The 25,406-nt window shown below is 34.1% G+C and overlaps 1 protein-coding gene across 3 annotated transcripts in view; it reads left to right on the forward strand.

The window, feature by feature from the left end:
• LOC128864940 (uncharacterized) overlaps nt 1–25,406 on the forward strand; it is a 271,539-nt gene that overhangs the window by 7,624 nt on the left and 238,509 nt on the right. The gene's annotated exons all lie outside the window — the stretch shown is intronic.

Here is a 25,406-nt window from a genome sequence, read left to right on the forward strand (position 1 = left end):
TGTTGTAAAACAAAAAAGCTGTGCCAAATCCAAAATACTTTGTCAGGCTTTAAATATAAAAAGGCAAGAAAAAGGCAAAGCACCTAGAAAAGGCGGAAAAAGGCGATAAAATCAAAAAAGGCACAAAAAAGGCAAAAGAAAAATTTATATTTTGTATAAAAAAGATGTCAAACGCGTAATTCTTGATTTTGTTAACAGATAGGATCACACAGACAAAATAGGCAAATACCTTACAATTCTAACCCTGTTTATGAGGTTTGCATTTCGCTGTACTGTAACAGCTAATTACGGGCAATTTTGGTTTCGTCGATTCCTTTTAGGCATTTTTGATGTTAAAGAAAAGGTCGAAAATGCCAAAAAAGTCTGAAATGTCGCTGAAATCACAGAAATATTCGCAGTTGACCTGCATGCTAGTAGTCGTAGCATCGCCCAGTAGCTAAGTATCGATCATAAAGCAGTTTGAAACCATTTGCGCAAAAATTTCACGCAAAAATAATAAATATCTTTTTTCCCAAACTAAAATATATCGTTTGTTAAGTGCTGTTGCCAAGCTTCCCTGCCAATTTTTGCTGTGCGTCTTAATGCTCTGATCTACTAATGAAGCTATGCAGCTTTTATCGCCTTCAAATGATAGCTGACGTTTATGAGAAGCTTAACTTTCGAATTGCTCCAATATATTTAAGATATTTAAGCAGAAAAAGAGATATTTAAAGTTGAAAGCCTTGGTAGCCTTAATCTTTAAATAGAACAATAATCGACATAAATAAATGAAAAAATAAATAATCGGCGCTTATACTTATGAAAAGTGTTTGACCGAGTAGCTCCTCCTTCTATTTGTGCAGTGCATCTTGGTGTTGTTCCACGGTAGATATTTTTTATGAGGAGCTTTTTCAAGGTAGAAAAGCCACTCGTAGGTTTGCCATTGCCTGCCGAGGGGCGACCGCAATTGGAACCTGCTGATTGTTAGTCACATACAAAACTCCCTCATCTTCGTGTTTTTGACGTCTTTATACAAGGGAATTTCGAAAAATATTAAAATAAAAAAATTTGAAAAAAATCTCTTCGGATATGTTTAGTTAAAGATTGGAAGATACCGTATGAAATTTTTCGAATTTTCTATTGGCGTTATACAGTAGAAATAATTGACGGACGCAAACGTCCCATTGACATGGAATTAAAGTGCCAAATAGGTGTACTTCATTGTTTGTGGTAAATAAATATTTTTTTTATTTTCCCTCACAGTCTCCTTTAAGGCTTACACACTTCGTTTAACGCTGTTCTAGTTTGTTAGAAAATGGAAAAAAATTGCAACAACATTTCTGCTTAAATTTAAAAAAATATACATGGACCACGCCCACGAGTTGTGAGCGCAATGTTGAATAGTTTACTCCAAACTGTTGTACTTGCAGTGATTTTTGACTGGACTCATTATAAGGCTTTTATTTTTTTATTTATTATTTATTTTAAATTCCAAACCATTTTAACCAACTATCAAGAAATTGGAAAGCGCCTCCATTTTGAAAGCTTCTTGCGCGCCTAAATATTTTCAAAGATTTGACGAAAGCAGAAGCGAGCGAAAATTTTTGCTTGTTAAGATGCCCCGCGTGAAAGCTTTTGGGGAACTTTGAAGTGAGAACAACCGGTTTGGCAAAATTCGAACAATTTTTGCTGCTTGGCGAAGTGTAAATTAAAGTTATTTTATAATCGTCTTTTAATAAGTTTTTTATAAAGAATGATTAAAGTAATTAATTGTGACAGTAAAACAATGGCTTTTTGTGGTCAAGAAATTTAAAAACTTTGCAAATAACTCGAAAACTATAAGCTTGCGGCAGCTAAAATGGGGTATATTTGAATAGGGCAGGACTCCATATCTCCAATAAATGGCGTAATAAATATGGTTCAGTGGCGCACAAAAAAAAAACAAAATCTCGATAAAAGCTGTGTAGATTTTTTGGTTTGGCAGCCACTCAGACCACAAAATGGGTCCGGGAGCAAAAAGCTGTGTAGTAACCGATATTTCCCTTTTTAATACTTTGAAAAAAAAGAAGAATCTTGTTGTCTCTTCTGACGTAAGTTTTATTCCATTTTTCAAGAATGACCCTCTTCAAGTCGGGTTTGGATGAAATGTTGTGTTCCCAATAGGGGATTGTGGTGGTGTACGCAACTGTTTTGGCACAATATACCATAGCCATAGCTTGATTATTGCTGCGCTGTGTTTGGGATCATTATCCTGTTGAAAGTGAAACACATTTTCCAAACCAAGTTTTTGAGCACTTTGCTTTAAATTTGCCTTAAGAATGTTGAGATACAATCTTTTGTCCATAATTTTGTTAATGAATTCGAGGTTGCCCACACCACCACTAGCCATATATCCCCACACCATAACACCAGCACCACCACCGTGCTTAATGGTAGGTACTAAGTTTTCTTTATTTAAGCCTGTACGTTGTTTCCTCCAAACCCATTTACGTCCTTTGATTCCAAATATGCAAAATTTGCTCTCATCAGAAAATAGGTATCACCTTTTCCCAAAACTCTGTTGGCTTATTAATGTGCTCATTGGCAAAAGCAATTCGCTTCTGCCTATTTACAAGTGATATTACGGTTTCTTTTTCGAGCAACTCGACTATGATATCCGCTTCTGTTTGAGGATTTTGCATACAGTATCACTACAAATAAACTTATTGAACTTTTCTTGTACATCTTTTGCAATTTGGGAAGGTTTAAGTCGGGGATTTTTCTGAATTTCTTTGATAATGAACCACTTTTCTCGGTCACTCAGCTGAGAAGGGCGTCCAGAACGATGCTTAGCAATGGTAGAACCTCTTGAATTGTAATTAGAGTGTGAAATTGAATAGAAAAGTGAGTTCTTCCTACGGCATTCCCGCAGAAATGGATTTTTGTTATCAAAAAACAAAAAAAAAAACGCAATTCTATGCAGCCAAGAAAAATTGTTTACAATCAAATAATTTATTCCAAATTGCGATTTTCAATCCGAGATATATTCGAAACGTATTGGGCAATTAGAAACAGATTTATTTTGAGAAAATTCTATGTCCAACTTAACCCACTTTCTGCGCAATTTATTTCTTTCACAAAATATTTACTCCACTCAATGCAACTTATCCGCCTGCGAAATAAATCTTTTGTGCAGAACCACTTCACCTACGCCGCTATCTGCAACAAATTATCAGAAGCATTTAAAGAAACATAAAAAATATGCATGTACGTGACGCTGCTGTGACTGACTAAGCGGAAAATCTTTAACAGATGGACGTTTAAGATTTTTTTTTCACTAAATACATTTTCCTACGCATTCCCACCACCGTTGACCTGCTCAACGATAGCGAAAGGTATAAGGGGAAAGAATAAAGCACCGACCCCCAAACGTATGCGTATTTACGCTAATTTTATCTGATCGCACGCAGAAAAAAAACTATAAAATAGAAATTAAGAAAGGAAAGAAAAAGATTACAAAGCATGAAAGAACCGCCTTGGCGCTCCCAATTCCGTGATGCTGGCTGCTGCTGCTACTGCATGCGCATTAATTTCTTTATGTGTCCACTGTGACTGCTGCTCACCTTGGCGCATTCATTTTAGACGAAATGGGCACACATTATGTACATTTCATTTGACATTATTGCGCTTCATTTGTTTTGTGCTTATATTTTTTTTTACAATTTTTTTTCAATTATTTTTTAAATGTTTTTTTTTTAATTTTTTTTGTATTTTTTATTTTTTTGTTTTTTTCATTTTTTTCTTGTTTGTGAGTAGGTTTCCAGTTCTCTCTATCGGACTTTTCAAATCTTTGCTTGCTATGCCAAGCGTCTATCGCAGAAGTTACCCACCATGCCACGTTGCATGCCTCGCCATAATTTTTCTAAATTATCTCAAACGTTTTTTCTTGCTGTTTCCTCTCCCAGCCCTCACATTGCAATTTGCGTTAACATTTTATGTTTATTAGTAAAAAAAAAAATTTGAAAAATTATGAGCAGGTAATTATGTGAAAAATTATGTTAGACAATTAAAATTTTTAACATTTCCTTGTTGCCATATGTTTGGCGTTGACACTGCCTTTGATCTTCTACTATCGTTTGCTAGGCGTTGAATATTTGCCTCAGTGTCGACAAGTGGCTGTAATAAGCGTGTGGCAAGCAGCAAGTGCGTCGCCATGTGGTTGCCACAAGTTTTCCATTGCTTGCTGTGCGCGCTCCGTTTCTGGCCTGACACCCTCTTCTCCGGGCATGTCGCCCTCTTCTTCGGGCCTGACGCCCCCTTCTGGCTTTTATAGCTTTTTTTTTCTAAACATTCATTTTCTTTTTCTTGACTATGTTTTCTGCTTGCGCTCTCGCCGTTTTGCGCTTCTTATTCTTCACGAAGCACATTTTTCACTTTTGCTCTGCAATTTTATTAATTTTCAGTATTCGAAGAATTTTTGTGTGGTACTTTGGCGCTTGAAGTTTTGATGGAATAGAGTGTTTGTTGTTTTTGTTATTTGTTTTTTTATTGTTTTTTGTTTTTGTTATTGTTTTTCCTGCTTTTTGTTTCCTTTTTTGTTGCTTTTTTTTGGTGTTATTGTGAAAACAGATTTTTCTTGTAAAAAAGCTGAAATTCCTTTTTCTCGCCTTGATTGATGCTATTAAGTGTGAAATTTGTTGCTGATTTGATTCATCTTGCTGTGTAATGGTTTTTCAATTAACTGTATTGTTTTTTTCTTTGTTTGATGATTTGTTTCATCTATTGTATTACAAATATTGCCAAAAGTGATGTGCTCGCCAACTGTCTTCTGCGATTTGGCTGTGAGTAATGCGAAGATGTCAAATATTACTTCAAAAGCAGATACACCTAATCTGAAAGCTACTGGGCTCTTTCGAGAAACAAAGATACAAAAAAAGTGGTCCCTTTGTGTGTTATCAATGTAGGAAATTCATAAGTCTACGCTCTTTTTTTGGTTAGCTGAAAAAGTAATACGAAAAAAAGCGTTTAAGTTTTTTAAATTCTTATTTTTAATTTTATTTTTTACTATAAAACGACTATTGTAGTCCGATGAGTGGGGGCGTGACTAACTGTAGGCAGTGCGTAGGTTCGAATCCCCGTGCATGTTCTCCAAAAGTCTTCGCTCATTTACAAAAATTTAAAATAGCAAAAAAAACATTCCCAAAACTACGCACCATTTTAGCAGCTTGTTTGGTAGCCACGACATTTCAACACGTCCTTAGGTCATTTGACCATACAGTTTACCAATTTGGTAGTCTCGACGCCAGTAATCTTCCCCCACTACTCACGCACAACATTTTTTCAAGAGGTGCTGTTAATGCATCAGGTTCGTTATTGTTGTTGTAGCAGCAAAAACATACCCAACACATGTACGGGGAGTGCTGCTAGAGTGACAGTCCTTGGTCGGATATATACATAGTAAATCCGGGTCGTTTCAGTTACGTAGAACCGCCTGTCAGGGGAACGGTTGACAGTCGGTTCCGTTCTGCTATTCGGCTGTTCAACGTCAACGGAAGGTCACCGCAATGATCAAAAGGTGTCTCCAATCCAAGAGTCTCTCCATTAATCGCTGCTTGCTCCGCATAATGCGAATTTTCTGGCCTCAAACTATTTTTTCCCCCTTTGCTCACTCCTCTCGGGAGCATAGGGTCTCATCAAGACTCTTGCATCGTACACGGTGCTGTGCTGTTGTTGTGTTGCACCGTCCCCTGCGGCATCGGCATCTGCTAGTTCGCGCAACATCGACCTTCTCCAAGTGCTTTTTGGACGACCGCGACCTCTGCTTGCCTGCGGGTTCGAGTCCAGTACCATTCTCATGATGCTATCTGGTGGTTTTCTCAACGTGTGACCTATCCATCGCCACTTTCTGCGTTTGATTTGCCTAAGGTTGGGTTCCTCATTCGTTAATCTCAACAGTGCGTCGTTACTGATGGTGTTTGGCCAGAATATTCTGCAGATGATGCGGAGGCATTTGTTGACGAAGGATTGTAGCCTCTGTGTGAGACCAGGGATGTTTCACTTCCATACAAAAATACGGACTTAATGCATGAGTTGAATATTCGTAATTTAGTGCGCCCTGAGATTTGCGAACTTCCCCATATTGTATGCTCGAACTATATCTAATACCAAATTATTGAAGAAGGTTAATCAATCCGAAGTGGCGACTTGAATCATCAGAAGGCAATGACAATGGATTGGCCACACTCTGTGAAAGACAGACGGCAGCATCGCCAAAAAGGCGCTGCGCTGGAACTCCTCCCAACAAACAGAACAAAATGTAGGCAGACCACGAATCACTTGACGCCGTTCAACGGAGGTTTTGAAGAAGACTTGAATTGAACTTGGAGCCCTAGCACAAAATCGAGTTCGATGGCGAAGAAGAGTTGTTGACTCCCTTTGTTCCAAGGAGTTAGGGGATCTTATATATGTTATAGAGAAGCAATAACTTTACAGGGTCCGGCACACGAAGTGTAACCAATAAAAAAGGCCATACATTTAGTTTGGAAAATTATCGTACTTTTATTCAATTCAAAGAAAAAAATGTGTGAAAATAATACAAAATTAAGAATCTATTTACTTTTGCTCGATATGACCATCTATTGCCACCCTTGACTATGGCCTTGAGATGATCCAGAAACGAATCGCAAGATCGCCCGAATGTGACTTGCAGGTATTTTTTTTTCAGCGCCTCGAGCCAGGTGAATCTGTTAGTTCGGACACTGCTCTCCAAAATGGCACAAAGAGAATAATCCATCGAATTCGGTCAAGCGGTCACGTATGAGTATAAGCTTGACTATGCTCCTTTTCGATATAGGTACATACAACTTTCTGATTATACTATTAGGACCCTCGCCTCATTTTCAATGGTGTGGATGGTCGTAGTTCAATTCTACGTCTTTAAATTTTATTTCATCAAAATCGGTTCAGTAGAACCGGCTATATCTGTGTCCACTGTGCATGTGAATACCATTTTTTGAAGGCTGACAACTTTTTGAACGTACCTCGTATGGCCAAAAGAAAATTTTTATTTCTTAACAATGAATCAAAAAATAAAATACTGAAAACAAAAGTAAACATTTTTTTTCATTTCCGTTTTACACGCATTTAAAGCAACACCCCAAAAACACCATTTCAAATGACACTTTAAAACTAATTTACTTAGGTACCTCAGAATATTTCTATTATGATTTATTATTTATTTATAATTTTTCACCAAATTGTTTGTGGAAGATTTAAAGTAACATTAAGCATTAAGTTTAAAGCAGTAAATTCTTGCCTTAGCGCCTACAGTATGCGCCTATGTAAATATCATGAAAATTTAATCACACTCTAAACTCCCTAAAGCTAAGCTCCCTAGCGAAGCGCACATATTTCATACAGCGCTAATGAACTCTTTTCTGTTATCTACTCGGCCTGTTAATCTGAAAATCCATCATTTACACCTAGAGGAGGGTACAAATGCACTACTTAACTGAGTTCAACTAAATTCACCCATACTTATACAAGTGTATACACACGCATTTATATTGAATATGTTTAAGTTTTCACCGCTCCTATGACTCTCTGTAAATATGTGCAGAGGCTCATTGGACTGTTAAATACATACGCGCATAAAAACATCTTCAAATTCTATAAATCCCTGCACTCCATCTGCTGCATTTGCCGCTGATTTCTTGCACTTTTCAAATAAAATAAAAACATTTAATATATGGCTCCTAGTAGCTACATAAATATATATTTGCTTTCGTACGCGCTTCTGCCAGACAATAACTTTCGAAACAGCTACGCACCAACGAACTCCTTAGGCGGCTTTTTAAGGTGCAAACAGACGCGGCAAGCAAAGTGGCTTTTTAACTTATTCTGTTTTCAAGCGTTTTTACTTTCGAAAAGTATAGGGTTTGTGAAAGTGTTTGTCAATATTAGGGCAATAAAGTTCTAGAAGGAAACTTGCCTATTCAAGCTGCGTTTAACAAGGAGAAAAAAATAATTTCAAAATTATTTTCAAGTGTTAAAAAAATATTAAAAATGTTATCAAATTCTCAATGGAACTCTTGCTTCTAGTTGCGTTTAATAAGCAGTAAAAAAATATTTGGAAAATTACTTTTGATTGTTAAATAAAATATAAAAATATTATAAAACTATCAGCGAAACTCCTTCTTCTACGCTGATGCCTACGTTTGTTAAAGAGTCTTTTAGAAGACGAGCTCAGATTACTTTTAAAATAAAAAAATGTAAAAATTTAGATGCTTTCAGATTTGATTCCAGAAAATACTCTTAATAATAAATCTGAAAAATTACATAATTTAAATGCCCACTACGAGCATTTCTACAAGCTGTCATATGAGAATTAAAATTTTCAAGGGCTCGCTCAGGCATTGCATTGAGTTCATTGTTGTGTTTCAGCTCTGGAATCCCTCCTATTTGTAGTGTGCGTCTTGATGTTGTTCGGCAAATGGAGGGGCCTACAGTTTCAAGCCGATTCCGAACGGCAGATATTTTTATGAGGAGCTTTTTCATGGCAGAAATACACTCGAAGGTTCGCCATTGCCTGCAGAGGGGCGACCGCTATTAGAAAAAACGTTTCCTGCATTTTGGTTTTTCACCGAGATTCGAACCAACGTTCTCTCTTTGAAATCCGAATGGTAGTCACGCACCAACCCAAAAAACCTCACAAAAAGTAGTCTAGTGAAGTTAGATCGCATATTCAAGAAAGAGGCCAGTTGATGCCAATACTACGTGAAATTAATCGACGAAGGAAACTTAGATCGCAATAATGCAAATTTTTTTCGACTTGTGTGATTTGTGGCCCTATTCTGGGCAAATAAAGATCGTCTATGTCTATTCCTTCAAACTCAGGCCACAAAAAATTTTGAATCACTTGTCTGTGTCACGATGTCCATAGTCAATAACAGCGCTTACATTTTCATCTTCGAAGAAAAATTATTTTATTATTATTAGTTGCTAACGCGCCGTCTCTGGTCGCATAGTGCCGGAACTGCTGAGAGCTGCTTTCCCATGTTGTCTACTTCTCGCTTTCCTCTTAATTTGGGTCCATGAGAGAGATTCGTCAATTCTGCATTAATCCTACGTCGCCAAATTCCTTTAAAGCGTCTCTATCGGCGCAATCCTTGTGGGTTCCAGTTCGGTGCCATTCTACTTATTTCGGTCGCTGGCTTGCGCAACGTATGGCCAATTCGGTTCAGTTTGCGCCCTCGTATTTCAATGTCAATTGATTTATGTCTGCTTAGATTGCGGAGTTGTTCGTTTGAAATCCAATTGTCGGGCCATCAGATACGAAGAGTTGTTTTTAGACATCGGTTCACAAATGTCTGAAGCTTGCGCGTTGAAGATACAGACACGAACCACAAAAAATTGGCCAATAAGGCTGATAGAATAGCCACACCAAACAGTGCATTTTAGTGGATGTAATTATTTTTCTGAAATTACTCGAGGGTTTAGATGGTATGCATTTTCTTTTATTAGGAGACAAAAATGTGCTCAGTCAAACTCAGTCTGTTCGCGGCCAACTAATTTTCTTTTATTTTGTACCCCAAGAAAGAGACTGTCGAAAACTTTCTCTGCAAATGTCCGGCTCTGGCGGTTAGGTGCTTGAGATTCCGTAGCGTGCCCTTTGGGGATGAATTGAAGAAATTCTCCAGCCTAGATCCCTTTTCTCTCCTCCACTACATCAACAGCACCGGATGGCTGTAGACGGTTTTCTCTTCCCTAAATCTTTTCACAGGCAGTGGGCCACATTATGGTATCAAAACGGCACGTAAGTGCTACTTGAAGTGTACCTGGTTTACTCTCGCCATCTAACCTACCTACCTACCCCAATCCATTTGATTTTCCTAAGTTGTTTTGCTAATAGCAAATTATGACCATTTATGACAAATGAGAAATAATAAAAAGTCTCACTGTCGCAATTTAATTTCAAAAAGTACTGGTGGTAAAAAAGGTTTAGGAAGAATATCAATCTTCATTTAAAAAAAAAAAATTCTTAAAATGTATTACGTGAAAGTGTGAGTTTCAACCCCCTCCTTACGTCTATTGTGCACAAGGTGGCGCAAAATAAATCACTCTATTGGATGGTAGTGTGTCTGTCAATCAAATTTGACACTCGCGAATTTCAAATCTTCCTTTCATCTATCAAATAAAAAGTGGCGCAAAATTAATCACCCTATCAGAAGATTTCTATCTTTTGCAAATGGCGTCTTATGCCAATCATATTTGGCACTTGTGAATTAGATCGCTGTAGTACACCTAATGTCAAGCAATGGAGGGCACAAAGGCCAACATAAATCACTCAAAATAATGTTTTTAATATACTTTTTTTTATTATAAAAAATTTATTGAATAACAAAATTGGATGACTAATTTTGCGCCACCTATTATTTCCTGTCTTCCTCGCTTTTATTCCTGAAATTGTAATAAAAATGGGCCTTCTCATGGGCAACCATACAATTTAACCTAATAAAGCCTAGGAAAAGCCAAAAAGAAGTTTTCGAAAGTTAACCTGCAAGTAAATTTTTGGGAAAGAAAAACTGAACTTTTGCGTCCTGCGTCAACTCTTGCAATTACTTGCTGAAATTCTTCCGTCTGTCAAGCTTCCTGAATGCATTTTACTCGGATCAGTTTTCAGAAAGCACTTTTTTGCCCCATCTGGCGTCTCCTTAAGTTCGGAAGCGAAAAAAAGATGCGCTTGTGCGGAAAATTTCTTCAACAGTTGAATGCGTGGCGTTGAATAGGCTAATAAACAGCGACATGGTTAACTGGTGTTCTGCTGCAGCGGAAGATAGTGACAATTTGTTGCAGATAGCGCTGAGCTGCAGCTTACAAGCGCAATACAAAATGCTGCTGCCACACAACTATACTTTGCTGCAGAGCTAAGAAATGGAAAATAAATTTAGAAATAGTATTTGGCACCTGCTGGGGTTGGCTAAAGCTTATGCGAAGTGTCTAGTCTTTTTCTGCTGTTCTTGTTTGTTTGTATGATTTTTGTTGGGTGTAAAATTTGTTACAACTCTTTTACTTCTGCGCTCTGCTTTCGCCTAATACAACGTCGCATCTAATTCCACTCTTAAGCGCGCATATTGCAACAGATCCAATTTTACGCTGGCATATATTTTTTTCCATAGCTTCTTTCTTTTTTTTCATTTTTTTGTTTGTTAATTTGTTAGCAGCGCTGCTCTTTACAGTCAACCTTCACGCTTTACTACTCGCTAATGAAGTTGACGCACAATCAGCACGAGCGTGTGCTTTTGGCTGCTGTGATTTTTGTTGATGTTTCTTTCCAGTTTGTTTACTTTCAAAAAAAAGAAAAAAATTGACAAAAAACAGTACTCCCGAAATAACCAAAAACAGACACATTTTCCTCAGGCGTGTCGGCCTCTTTTTGTACGGCATGGCTTCCTCAACAGCTTGCCAGCTGCCAAATGTTGTAAGCGTTGCTCGTGTAAAGGCGACAAATGCTATTAGTGTGTATGTATGTCAGTAAAGTAAAATATGTATTACTGTATGTTTGTACAGAAATATGTAAGTGGTAGTGTTTTCAGATATGAAAACTTCTGTTGCTTATCTGCACTTAAAGATGCTTCGTCTCTAGGCCAGCTCCCAAGATTTTGATCTCGTATGTATGTTTGTGGATGTGTGCATACTTATATATGTATATGCGTATATTTATATGTATCTGAGTATGTGTGCTTGAACCTGCTATCTACTGCTTGTTTACTGATATCTGCTCTGCATTTAATTTATGTCAACTGGCACATAAATTGCTAGACCTTTTTTTCATAAGCGGCACGTTGCCCAAACATGTTTCTTTTTTTAACTTTTACTTGTTATTGCTGTTTTTGTTCAGAATTTCTGTCGCTCTTTTTTGTATGATTTTTTTCTAATATATAAATATTTCTCCTAAATGTCCCAATATGCAAATATTATACTAAATTAAAAACATAAGAATTGATCTTACCGATACTGAACGATTTTTATATTTATATATTTAAAATATCTTTTATAATTCTTTTTATAGTTTTTTTAAATATTTTTATATACATTTTAATTTTTTTTTATATTTTTCTGTATATTTATATTTTTATTTTATTTTTTTAATAATTTTATATATATGTATATATATGTATTTGTATTTATTTTTTTTTTTTAATATTTTTATATAAAGTTTTATTTTTTGCTTAATATTTTTATAAATTTTTTTCTGGTGTCTTTTTAATTTTTTTAATATTTATGTATATACCTATATATATATTATTTTTCTTGATATTTTTATATATAGTTTTATTTTTTTTTTTTTAATTTTTATATATAACAATTTTTTTGGTATAATATTTTTATGTGTATTTATATATTTTTTATTTATATTAAAAAAAAATGTTTTTATTTTTAATATTTTCATATGCATTTTTAATTCTTTTTAAGATATTTAAATTTTAGCTCCTCGCAAATAGTGTGGTGTAGTGAGACCTATGTAAATCCAGAGCTGGTTTTTCTAATTAGCAGGCAGTGCCTTTCCATAAGTAATTCCTTCACGTCATTGTTTGCATAGCTCCCTTATCCCTCTTTTTTTTCTTTTTCTCACGTGTCCTTCGACCTACCTAAGTGAGAACTCCTATTCTTCAATGGCTGCCATCTAACCTAGCCTAACTAACATATGCTTTAACGCTACAATTTTTTCATTTTTTTTTATTATGTTTTTTTTTGTTTTTTAATATTTTTTTTTATTAAAATTTTTTTATAAATTTGTATAGTTTTTATATTTTTATATTATTTTTTTAACTTTTTATATTATTTTTTCTATTTTTATTTTTTATTTCTTGATATTTTTTTGTATTTTTTTATATTTTTTATATTTTTTTTTTTTATTTTTATATTTTTTTTTATCTTAATGATTTACAATAACTATTCATAGCACACACAATTTTTCTCTTCAAATTTCAAAATTATTAGGTTCGGAATTGTAATTTTTTTCTCATTTAACTCCGTAGAACTCTGTACCACCGCATTTCTTTGTATCGGCTAGTGTTTCGCTTCATTACTGCTGTTGTTTTTGTCATTGCATATGTTACATGTTACGCCCATCATATTTTCCGACATTTCTAATTAATTAGCACACAAAAAGAGTGCCAGCAGCATCAATTACGCACAAAAGAATAAAGGAAAATCGAGTAATACCAACTTACAGTAGCTGTAAAAAGAAAAGTAATATTACGAATTTATTTGAAAACTAACGAAAAATATTAGGTGTTAAATATCGGCATATTTGTTGATTTATGTGAGACATTTTAGTAAGATTTTTTGGAATTCCAGGTTTATTTTAACTACGGCATTATCTCGCACGAAAAGCAGACTCCGGGACTGGCCAGATTTCGACTTTTTTTCAACTTTGGATGTGAATTTAACATATTGCTATTATAACTAACGGCTTGAGCTGCCAGGTAGCTTCCCAAAATTTTATTTTCTAGCGATTTATGGATATAACCTTTTAAAAAGGTTCCTCGAACAGCACGAAAAAAGGCCAGACCCGGGTGCATAACCGAAAGTTTTGGAAAAGGTGTCCAACGGAGGGCTAGACAACTTCGCTTTCTTCTAATCTGGCCCGATCTCGCAATCCGAAAACTTTTTCACTTGGTTTCAATGAAGTGGCGCACACATTATTTCAATATTTTCTTCTCATTTTGTCATTTGCGACGCAAACAAACTGAACGCTCTCTTTGCCCACTTTTTTTGGCACAACAAAATCAGTATTGCCTGCTAACCTTTTTAGCAAAAGTTTTAATTTTCATTTCTGTTTTTTGGGTACTTTTTCTTCAGAATTTGCTCTGAAATAAAAATTATATTCTCTCAGCGGGCATCACGGATTTATTAAGGAGCTCAAGACGTTCAACACAGGATGAAAAATTGACATCTTCATCACCTTTATTTATTAAAAATAAATAAATAATTGGCGAGCATACCCACTTCTGTTAGGTGTTTGTTCGAGGTTAACTCTTAAATGCTCATAATTTACATTCTGCTACCAATTCAAATCAGCCTCTGCAGTATATTATAAACGGTTAGCTCTGTATTGCGTAGCAAATTTGACAAAATATTGAATAAAACAAATTTTTATTTACTCATAAAAACAATTTTCATTTTCAAACTCCACTACTTTTAAAAATATCACCTTGTCTACATTTTATTTACACGCACTGTAGTGATAAAAATCTCAGCCACGACTTCTCCAGAAAACAGCAGTTGACAAGTGGACTTGTTTCTTTTCTGCTCGCACAATCTGCCGATTGTCACAAATGGTTTATATTATTGTTGTTTTTGTTTTCTTCTTTTTTCTCTCTTTTGTTACCGCAATGCGCTTGGCTGCTGCTGTTGGTACTTTGCAAGCCACATGAGGCCAACATGACTGGCGCTATACACGTCGCACACACACACACAGCCGCTGCTGCTGCTGCTATTGCCGCTGCCATCAACACGGCAATTGTCCGTTGCGTTGCGTTGAGTGACGTTGTGCTGCTGTGCGTTTGCTCTACAGCCTCCTCCGCAGAGTACAAATAAATCTGAATTCACCTTGTGTTGACGCTTGCACTGTACAAACATACAAACATACAAGCATACAAATATAGAGGCATACAAGCATACCTATTGCATGTAGTTATAACAAAGCGTGTGTGTGTGAGTGTGTGTGCGTGTACAGGTTCACTCAGGTATATTTGCGTTGCTGCATCGCTCGTTCGCTCTATTGGTATCTTCGGCTGACATCTTGGGCTTCGCGTTGCGGTGATTTTTCTTACAATCATTTGATACGTATTGTGAATTTTGTTGTTGTTATTGTTTTTGTTTCTTTTCGTTTCATATGCGCCTATATGCCTTGATTGTTATTGCTGTTCGCCTCTTACTTTTACAAATTCAGTTTTTTTCGCCTTTTCGCCTTTGGAGGCACTTTGTTTGTTGTAGTTGTTGGTCCTAAGATTATTACCTTTTTGTTTGCTTGTTTATTATCGTCATTTCGCCTGGGTGCTTGTAAATTTTTCATCTATTTTTTGGCTTTTTTTATTTGTATATTTTTAAGTTCTTTAATGATGATTTTCTGCTTTTCTTGCCATATAACTTTTATGCGTTTATTAGTTTGTTGAGAATTTCTTAGTTTTATTGCTTTGTGAAAAATCTCTATCGTCATGGCAAAGGAAATGAAATTAATTGCAGGCTCCCTCGCTTATCATAGTGTTTGGTGTATATGACGTAACTCTAATTAGTTGGCGCCACATTATTTGCTCTCGAATTTTTCATTGTTAGTAGAATTAAGTTTTCGTGTCGGTTTTGAGCTTCAGCAACTCGGTACATTCATTGTTTTTATTGCTCTTCATTTATTTAAGAACTTGCTGTTAGGAAATTTCCAGCTTTTATTAGCTTACTGACAAATTACAAAGTGTTGCAGCCACATAGAAGTTATTTGAGATGAGGATTTGATACAATCTTCAGTTTTATGTCAATAACATCTCATTTAGGCCTAGATTTTGAAATATGACCTGAAAGTGTTTGTGTAATTCTATGCATTAGTTACAATTACGAGTCGTATTGTTAGCGAGACAGTGACAATTTAGTAAGAGACGCAAATTTGTAAACCATTACTTGAATTATTTAGGAAAAACGTTTGTGGCAAATTAACAACTTGGTTCCTTTTTCTCTTGTCTACGGCTCATCTCTCAAATGTGAGCTTACTTATGGTATGTAAGTCCACGATATAACTGAATATATACATACATGCACACCCACATCCATACATATTTCAGTCACGCTACTTTTTTATTTGGCTTGCTAAGTTTTTAGTGGGCATCTTGTCTCTTCTGAACCCGTTAATTCACAGTGACGAGTAAAAAAAAAAATTTTTTTAAATTTTAAGTGATTTTAGAATAATAAAGACTTGGTCCCCCCTTAATAAAAAAACAATTTATTAATCTCACCCAACAACTTTCAATGGGAGTAATTAATACCAGTGGAATTAATGAACAGAATTAGTTTTTTTTTGCCGTGAAATTCGGTTAAAAATGCCTTCGCACCGTCGTTACGACGTGTGTGGTGATTCTACTAAAAATACCCTCCATCTTCTCTTGGATTTCTCCTTCAACCCCGGCTTTCGCATTCCTTCGAGGTAGAGGTCCCAGCTGACGTTCTATGAAGTACATATTCACTTAGGTTAGTTTAGGTTAGATTGTTGGGCAGTCTTCTTAGAGTAACCAACTCACTCCGAACATGTAGGTCCGTTGTGTTACCACTATGTAACACGGGAACCTTACTTTTGACTTTTCATGGAACCAGTTGTATCCTCTTATATAGCGTAGGATAGGTTTTATACCAACACCGAATAGTTCCGTAAGAGAGTCAAAATAGTATTTTCCTAACAATCTGTCTCTATTCTTAGCTAAGGTTGGAAAAGGGCAGAGAAAAAGTTCTACTCGTCTCTTCAAATGTTACGGTATTCATGCCAAAATATTCTTAACCTGGAAGAATGCCTACCTACCAGTCAATGACCGGTGACTCAAGCCGCGTTCTTCGAGATCATTTCTCTGGAGAGACTGTGCAATTATCCTTTTCTTTTTCACCAAATTAGACTGGTTGTGAAACACGCATTTACTGCTCTCCATGACCTATTGGCCTCACTTACCCACCCTCCGTCCAGGGTCGCTTGTCACTTGAAAAACCTATGCCCAATGCTCTTCAGCATAAGTTTCCATTTTACGCTTGTTTTCGGATAATGTCCTCAACGAAATTTGCGATGGCATTTCATTTTTCATCGCTTATCATCATTTTCTTAATTATTTCTTCGGGTGTACATACACCAATAGCTCGTTCCAAAACTGCTCTCTTTATTTTCCACCTCTCGCATTTGAAGAAGGTGTGCTCCGCATCATCGTATTCAGTATCTCCACAAATGCAACTTAGTAGGTTCACCTTTCCCATATACAAATACTTGCGAAAGGACCCATGTCCGGACAAGAACAGTGTGAGGGAATAGTTAGCTTCACCATGCTTTCTTTTTACCCACCTTTTAGATCCGGTATTAAGTGGAATTTATGAGATTTTTTCCTTCCATCCCCATTTACGCTCTTGTGCTTGAGGATCTATCGGGAGGGTTCCGCTAATAACTAAAACCGCTGCTTCTGATACTGTTCTGATTGATTGCAAAGTTTTCTCCGACATTTCACCCTTAGTCAATCTGCGCATATTTCACATCTGTATAGAAGAATTGAGTTCATCATGTCTATTTATGCTTGCTCTGAGTTGGACCTCCAATGTTTGCCATGAGCTTGCTTAACATGCCGCTTACTTTGGCAGCTCTTGTGGCAGCATTTAAGCTGCAGCTCAGTAAGTTAATCTTGAGTAAAGTTGCAGTTACAAGTACTTGCATATCTACTTTTAATGAACCCGTCGTTTGAACCATGTCTGTACTCGGATCATCCCCTGATTTACCGTCTTTTTGACTTCCTCAGTGTTTCGAGCGATGTCGTCTGAAGTCAAATATTCTGACCTTTTTCCGCTAAATGCCCTGAGTGAGCCATATCACAGCAACTATGCATCACAGAATATTTTTATAAGAAAAATTAATAAATTATTAGCAATAAAGTTTTCGATTACTACTGAACCAATAAAAAAAAATTGTATCGAATAATATAAATAAATAAAATAGAATAGAATAAATAAATAAAATCGATAATAAAGTAAATAATAGATAATAACAAATTAATCGATAAGAATGAATCGATAAAAAGTCGATAAAAGAAAAATCGATAGAATTTAATAATCTGTTATAAAAAAATCGAATTAACCTATTTGAGATTGGTCCAAAAAACTACCTTTTCGATGAAAAATAAATCGATAAGAATGAATCGAATGAACGAAAAAATCGATAACAGACAAACTAATAGAATGGGTTCAAAAAACTATTTTTGCTGACTCCCCTGTAATTTTTAATTTTCGATGAAAAAATAATTTTCTTTTCGATTATGCATGCAAAAAGCTCTGGAAGTGAGAGGTTTTTTTTATATATTTATTTTTTTAATTTTTTTATTTTTTTGTATTTTTTTTATGTACTTATTTTTTTATATATTATTGTAATTTGCTTACATATTTATTTTTTATATATTTATTTCTTTATATGTTTTTTTATATTCATTGTTTTTATATATCTATTAATTTTTTCATGTATTCTTGTTTTTATATTTATTTCTTTATATCTTTTTAAATCAATATATATTTTTTTATACATACTTCTTTTATTATATATTTATTGTTTTATGTATTTTTTTTTATGTGTTTATTTATTTTTGTTCCTTTTCACACGCAGCGAATATACAACTTCATGCCAGAATATTTCCTGTAATCATGCAGTGGCCAGTTGCTAAGCACAGCATTTAAGTAGCAGTTGAAAGATTCACAATATTCCTTTAGGTGGTTTCTGTTACCTCTTTGCTGCATATCTAAATAGATGGTAAATGGTGATAAATAAATAAATTCTAAAGCCCTGTGCAACTTTTATGCAAGCGCAGACTGAGCTTGCTGGGACTTCAGCTCTAATTTATCACAATAATCGCAATAGTTTAGTATCAGCTCCAACGAACCAAAGTTCGTTTTCTTGTCGATTTTTTATCCAACTATTTATCAGTAGAATCAAAAGCTTGGAACTCCGCTTCTCCGATAATCTCACGCGGGGAGTTTAGATAGGAATTGGCTGCTAAAGTGGATTACTTCCCCACCCATGGATGCTTCCCAGAGCAAGTTTTTGCCACTTACCTTCTTTCAATACCTTCTGCAATACCTCAGATATACGCAGTTTCCTCAAATTTATAAAAAAAAAATATTTCTAACAGCGGCGAACCCTCGATAGGCGTTGGCTAACTGCATTCATTTAGCCACAATTCTGAAGCTGATATTTTCAAAAACATTAAATTAAACTAAAGAATGGTTCATTACAGGTATACCTTGTTAATATGAATACACCTCAACTAAAGTAGCTAATTACATACGCCCTTCCTAAATGTAAAATTCCGCCCAAAATATTGTTTTGAATATTTTTTGTTTGTTTAATTTCATAATAGCTAAACTCCACTTATACAAATGTTCGCCCAATTTACAAGTAGAAAATTGGCATTATGTAATCATAAACATTTACAGTTTTGTTTATAATTTAAATTTTTGAAATATTCCCAATACAAAGGCACACACACTGATGGACGCAATTTATGCTTACATTGTTAAAGAGCCATTGTAAGCCGAAATCTAATTTTTCAACTACTTTCAAGCGGTCATAACCACCAATTAACCCCGGCATACTGGATGCATATTCATACACGTACATATATATGTGTGTAAATGTATGTGTGTATGTAGTTTTTTCTGTGTGCATTAATTTCTATACTACCCTACAGTGAAACTTACTAGTTCGGAGATACCTTAGCACTAAACGTTAGGAAACGTTAGAAGGCGAACCGCCTTCCGCTGCGAAGAGCAAAGTGTTAGTGATAAGGTAGCTCGCTTGCTCTTCGTAGCTGAAAATGGTTTGAAGGAACGCGATGTCCTTTAAATTGAGAATTATAAGCCTGTATATTAACATTATATCATTAAGTGGACTAGTCAACCTCAGCATCTGTTTTCTAGCAGTTAAGTGACTAGTTACTTATTGGTGCAAAACACACTAGTCCAATTTGTGACGAAAATCACCAGTTTGGGATGAGTTGAAAGAGTAAATAAAATTGGATAAATGATCGCTTCAGAAATATTTTTCTTTGAAATTTAAATATTTCTTAAAATTTTTTACTACTGTCGTGTCTGGATATAGTGGACTAATTATCGCAAAGGCTGTTCATTATATTCCGGTTATTCATTCACGTCAAAATATTTTTTTTGAATGCAGATCTTCGTAGCTGAATGAGTTGGCGCTCGACTACCATTCGTAAATACCCAGGTTCGAAGCTTCGTGCATGAAACATCAAATGATAGACTTTTTTTTTTAATAGCGGTGGTCCCTTGGCAGGTAATGCATTTCTGCCATGTAATAGTTCCTCATAAATAAATCGTTTGCCGTTCAGGGTTGATTATTAGAATAAATATGGTATTTTTTAAAATCTTCCTTGTAGATGCCAAAATTGTTTGGTGAGACATAATATTACGTCTAGTTTTGTTTTTTTCGAAATTGTTGATTTAGTTACTGCAAATATTTTTGCCAAAGTGACTTTTCCGATTTTTTTGGAATAATTTCACATTTTTTCTGTAACGAATGGGATTTCCTCGAAGACATGATGACACTATTGATGTCTTAGAAACTTTTAAATAACAGCTTTTCTAACGATTAATCGCCCGCGTATAATTGAAGGGAATATCTGTTCTTATGTCATATTGTTTTCCATGTCTTTGTTGTTGCTTTTTGCTTGAAGTTGCTTTCAAAATGCTATTCGCACTTCGATGTTCTAAAAATTGTCCTCACTATTTCGAGGTTTTCCATTGTTCCTTCTTTAGAGTACTCCATGTAGGAATTTTGGAGGAGACTATGTCGTGATGTTCACTATATCCATACAGTAAAATACAGTTATTTTGAAGTTTGTTGGTCGCCTTACTGTGATTCTTTAAAAAAAGGGGTTTCTTCAACTCGGAAACTGAATGAAAATAACTTCAAATATAAATTGTTAAATATTACTTTTGAAAAACATAACAACAACAAAAACAACAAACTCAATAATATAAGAATATTCATATTTCATTCACCCCCAATTAGTCACTTAGCAGCTAGTACTTTTGCGGTCACCTTGGAACTAGTATACCTTCTGGCATCAAAACGCAGTTCATGGATTACAAAGCCTGCTGTGTTGTTTGACTTTTCACTGCAAGTTTTATATGCGTTTTTGTGTGTGTGTGCGTGCTTTGCTTCTCCCTAAATCGTCAGTAGGGTGTTCCAGTTCAAAGAATTTCATAAAGCCACTGACTGAAAAATTACCAAAAAATACAACACAAATGCAATCCATAAATGGCTTGAAATAATTAGGTTCAGTAATGATAGTTTTGACCGAAAATGGCATTGAAACGAATGAGTTGCATTAACAAATGCGTTTTGGGTTAATTCATATGCAGTCAATGTATAAAAGGCAACCAAAAAAAGATTAAAAAAGTTAGAAAAAACAATATTGAAAAACATTAACACAATAATAAAAGCAGCCCTAAAAGAGGATGGTTGAAAAAAAATTACAAAATAAAGCTATCTAAATATTTTTTTATTCCACTTTTTTCTTTATTTTTTTCTTTGGAAAGCCAGATAACTTCGTCTTTGTTAAATGACTGACTGAATTACTTTAAAAGCATTTTTTGGAATTATACAAAAGAAAAAATTGAATATTTTTTTTTTTATTTAAAAAAAGTCATATTTTTTTTTAAATATCTAATTTTTTTTTGTTCATTTTTTAACTTTTCTTATTTTTTAATATTAAAAATTAACACAATAGTAAAAACATCTCTAAAAAATGGATGGAGGGTTGAAAACGACAAACCAAAACTTTTTTTTAATAAAATAAACAAAAAAAATTTTTTTAATAAAATAAACAAAAATGTTTTGAATTAAAAAAAAACCAAATAAATTTTTTTTTCCAGTTCCAAATAATGTTTTGGTTTTGTTAATTGACTGACTGAGTTACTTAAGTTTTTGTTTTTTGAATTCTACAATTAAAAGTAATAAATATTTTTAAATATAAAAAATACTTAAACATTTTTTAGCAACTTATTTTGTTTTTTAATTTTTAAATACTTTTTATATTTTAAATTATTATTTTTGTTTTACTTTTATATTTTTACATTTTTTAATTTTTCTTAGTTTTTAAATATTTTTTTTTAAATTTTTAAATATATATTTTTTTTAAATTATTGTTTTTGTTTTACTTTCTTTATTTTTTACATTTTTTTTCTATTTTTTTTTTATTTTTTAAATATTTTTTTTTTAATATTTTGTTTTTATTTGTTTTGTTTTTATTAAAAAAATGTGTAATTGTTTTTAAATATAAGAAATTACACGTAATAACTTTTTTTTTAATTTTCCTTTCGTTATATATATTAATATTTCCTTCTTTCGCTGGAAATCCAAATAATTTCCGTTTTGTTTATTGGCTGACTGAGTTACTTGAAAATTTTTGTGTTTCATTTATACAAAAAATATTAGCTTTAAAAAATACGAGAAAAATATTTTAAGAATTTATTATTTTTTTTTAAGTTTTGAAAAAAAAATGTATGTATTTTTGATGTTAATTAATATGTTTTCTTAAACATAAAAAAAAACTTAATAATTTTACTTGACAATTTTTGTGTTTCATTTATACAAAAAATATTAGCTTTAAAAAATACGTGAAAATTATTTTAACAATTTTATGTTTTTTTTTAAGTTTGAAAAAAAAATTTATTTTTTTTGATGTTAAAAAATGCGTAGTAATTGTTTTCTTAAACATAAGAAAAACTAAATAATTTTTTTTGTTTTAATTTTCCTTCTAAATTTCCTTTTTTCTATGATGGAAATCCAACTAATTTCTGTTTTGTTTGTAGACTCAACGAATTACTTAAATATTTTTTATTTTAATGTTCTCAATATGTTTTTTTTTGATATTAAAAAAATGCGGAATAATTGTTAAAAAAAAAACAAAATACGCAATAATACTTTTTTTGTTTTAATTCCCCTTTTTCTATATTTTCTTCTCCTTTCGCTGGAAAGCCAGATAATTTCTGCTTGGTTAATTAACTGACTGAATCACTTTAAATCGGTTTCCTTTCATTTGTCTCAGCTCACTTATCACAGCTGATTGACTGCATTTCCTTCATTCTACTCGAGCTTGACGCTTTCCGCTAATGCGCCTGCCGATTATTTGCCGCTCAAGTGGCTTGTTCGCAAGTGATTGATTTGCAAAAAAATGAGGAAAACGCCAAAGGAAAAAAATTAAAGGAAAACCTTTGCAAACAAACCCAAAATCACCCGCTGCGTTTTATATTCGAACAATTTTCATGCGAAATACTTTCGTTTAACATTTGCACACAGCGCCGACCGGGTTTCCTTTGTGCTGCATGCCACTAGAAAATTTGCTTTCGGCTTCACATTTCAACGCCTCTTAAACGAATTTCATTTTACGTTCTCCAATACCATGTAAACTGTGTTTTTTGTTTTTGTCTTTCTGATTTTTTTTTTTTTTTGCTATCTGCCCTTGTCCACTTGAATGCCGCTGCTGTAACGCTGGTTATCCACATATCATTTCCTGCATGCGAGAGTAAACTGAGCAGACACCCATACACACATACATACAATATATTAACGGAGGCGCAATTTCAAGTACCTAAAGACATAACTAACTACTCGTATAATACGCTTGAGTGCTCGAGTGGCTGGGTTGGGCGGGCGGCCGGCCAGTTTATGCCGCTCAGCTTGAGCCTGGTAATTTGTGCTGTGCTGCCACTCGAATCCAAGATACTAAGTATATATGTATATGTATAGTATGTATGAATGTACTTAGTCGCCTCGATTTGGTTCGCCTTTCAACGCACTGTGGCTGCACATACTTGTGGCTGTGACAGTGGGAGCGTCTGGCGGCTCTTAGCAATCAGTTGTCTTCTTGTGCTCGATTAACTGTTGCTGCTGCTGCTGCGGTCGAAGTGGCTGCGACAGCGGCTCCTGCTCATTGACTAATGATGTTCATTGTTTTGTGATGCGTTAAATATTTCCACACATTAACGATTATGGTTGCTCTCTGCTCATCTATTAATAAACAGAAATTTTAATAATGAATTTTGATCTATAAATGAGGAGTGGCTAGTTGCTGGACAAAATGACAGAGTGAAATTAGTTGTTGTAAATTAATATGAAAACTACTACAAAATCAGATACAGGAAATTGGTAAAAAAATATGCTACTTGGGGTCACTCCATATCATGGTGATGATCACGGTTTGGCTCAATTCATGATTCGATCTTCTGGGGCCAAGCAGTTCGAAGTTTTATTTGGTTCAAATAAAAAATTCTTTGATGCATTGAATCGGACAGAAATTTCACAGTTATGAAGAGTTTGAAAAGGCATATTTTTTCTTACTTGGCAATAAATTGACTGACTGAGAATGGGGCGAAAGCTAAACGTAATTGGCACAGGTCGATTATTAAGAGATTATTTAAAAGGAAATATATTAAAAAAAAGTTTTTTTAAGAGCTAAAAAATGTATATCAAGTAGGGACAATCGCTGTTTTCGCTTAAATATTTCTCTGCTCGTCAAGCGAAAAATTTAGTGTGTGAAAACAACAACAGTTCAGTGATGCTCAAGCTGCTTTAGCCTTTTATATATCTCAGTGACATGCTTAGGTCGGTGCTTCCAAAACTTATTAGAAATATTTTTTATTACATTTTTTTTTCATATTATTTTATTAGCTATTTTTTGCAAAATTATATTTTATCCTTAAAAATTAATAAAAAGGTTAGAGTGTTAACATGAACTAGAAATATTTTATTTTAACAAACCTTATACCAACATTGAATAAGTTTCAAATTTAAATTGTTTTTTCGAATAAAAAGTGTTTTTTAATAAAAAGTTTTTTAAAAACGAGTGCTAAAAATAACAAGAAATAATTCATTTTCGAAAACCTTACACCAACATTGAATAAGTTTAAAATTAAAATTTTTTTTATTATTAAGTTCATTTTATTTTTAAAAGGCCGCCATAGCCGAATGGGTTGGTGCGTGATTACCATTCGGAATTCACAGAGAGGTCGTTGGTTCGAATCTCGGTGAAAGCAAAATTAATAAAAACATTTTTCTAATAGCGGTCGCCCCTCGGCAGGCAATGGCAAACCTCCGAGTGTATTTCTGCCATGAAAAAGCTCCTCATAAAAATATCTGCCGTTCGGAGTCGGCTTGAAACTGTAGGTCCCTCCATTTGTGGAACAACACCAAGACGCACACCACAAATAGGAGGAGGAGCTCGGCCAAACACCTAACAGAAGTGTACGCGCCAATTATTTATTTTTAAATTTTTTTTCCATAATTTTTAATTTTTTCAAAATTTTTCAAATTTGTTTTTTACAATGTTTCAATTTTTTATGGGCAGTAGACTGTTCAAATTTTTCATTTTTTCATTGTTATATTATTGTAACTATTTAAGGGGGTGGTAGGGTTTAGCGCTAAAAAAAAACACTTTTTTTTTTAATTTTTTACAGAAATATGGCTTAAGATACTTCAATTAAATCAGTTGCATGTTATTGTACATCTTTTCAATAAGTTTTTAAAAAATATTAATAATAAAATATTGACAAATAAGCCCATGACAGAGTTTTTTTGGAGATATGTTTTTCGAGAGGTGCTCTGCGGTGCCAATCGGCATTCGTCGTAGAATCATCTGAAA

Source organism: Anastrepha ludens, chromosome 5, assembly GCF_028408465.1.
Source record: "Anastrepha ludens isolate Willacy chromosome 5, idAnaLude1.1, whole genome shotgun sequence".
Taxonomy (NCBI): domain Eukaryota; kingdom Metazoa; phylum Arthropoda; class Insecta; order Diptera; family Tephritidae; genus Anastrepha; species Anastrepha ludens.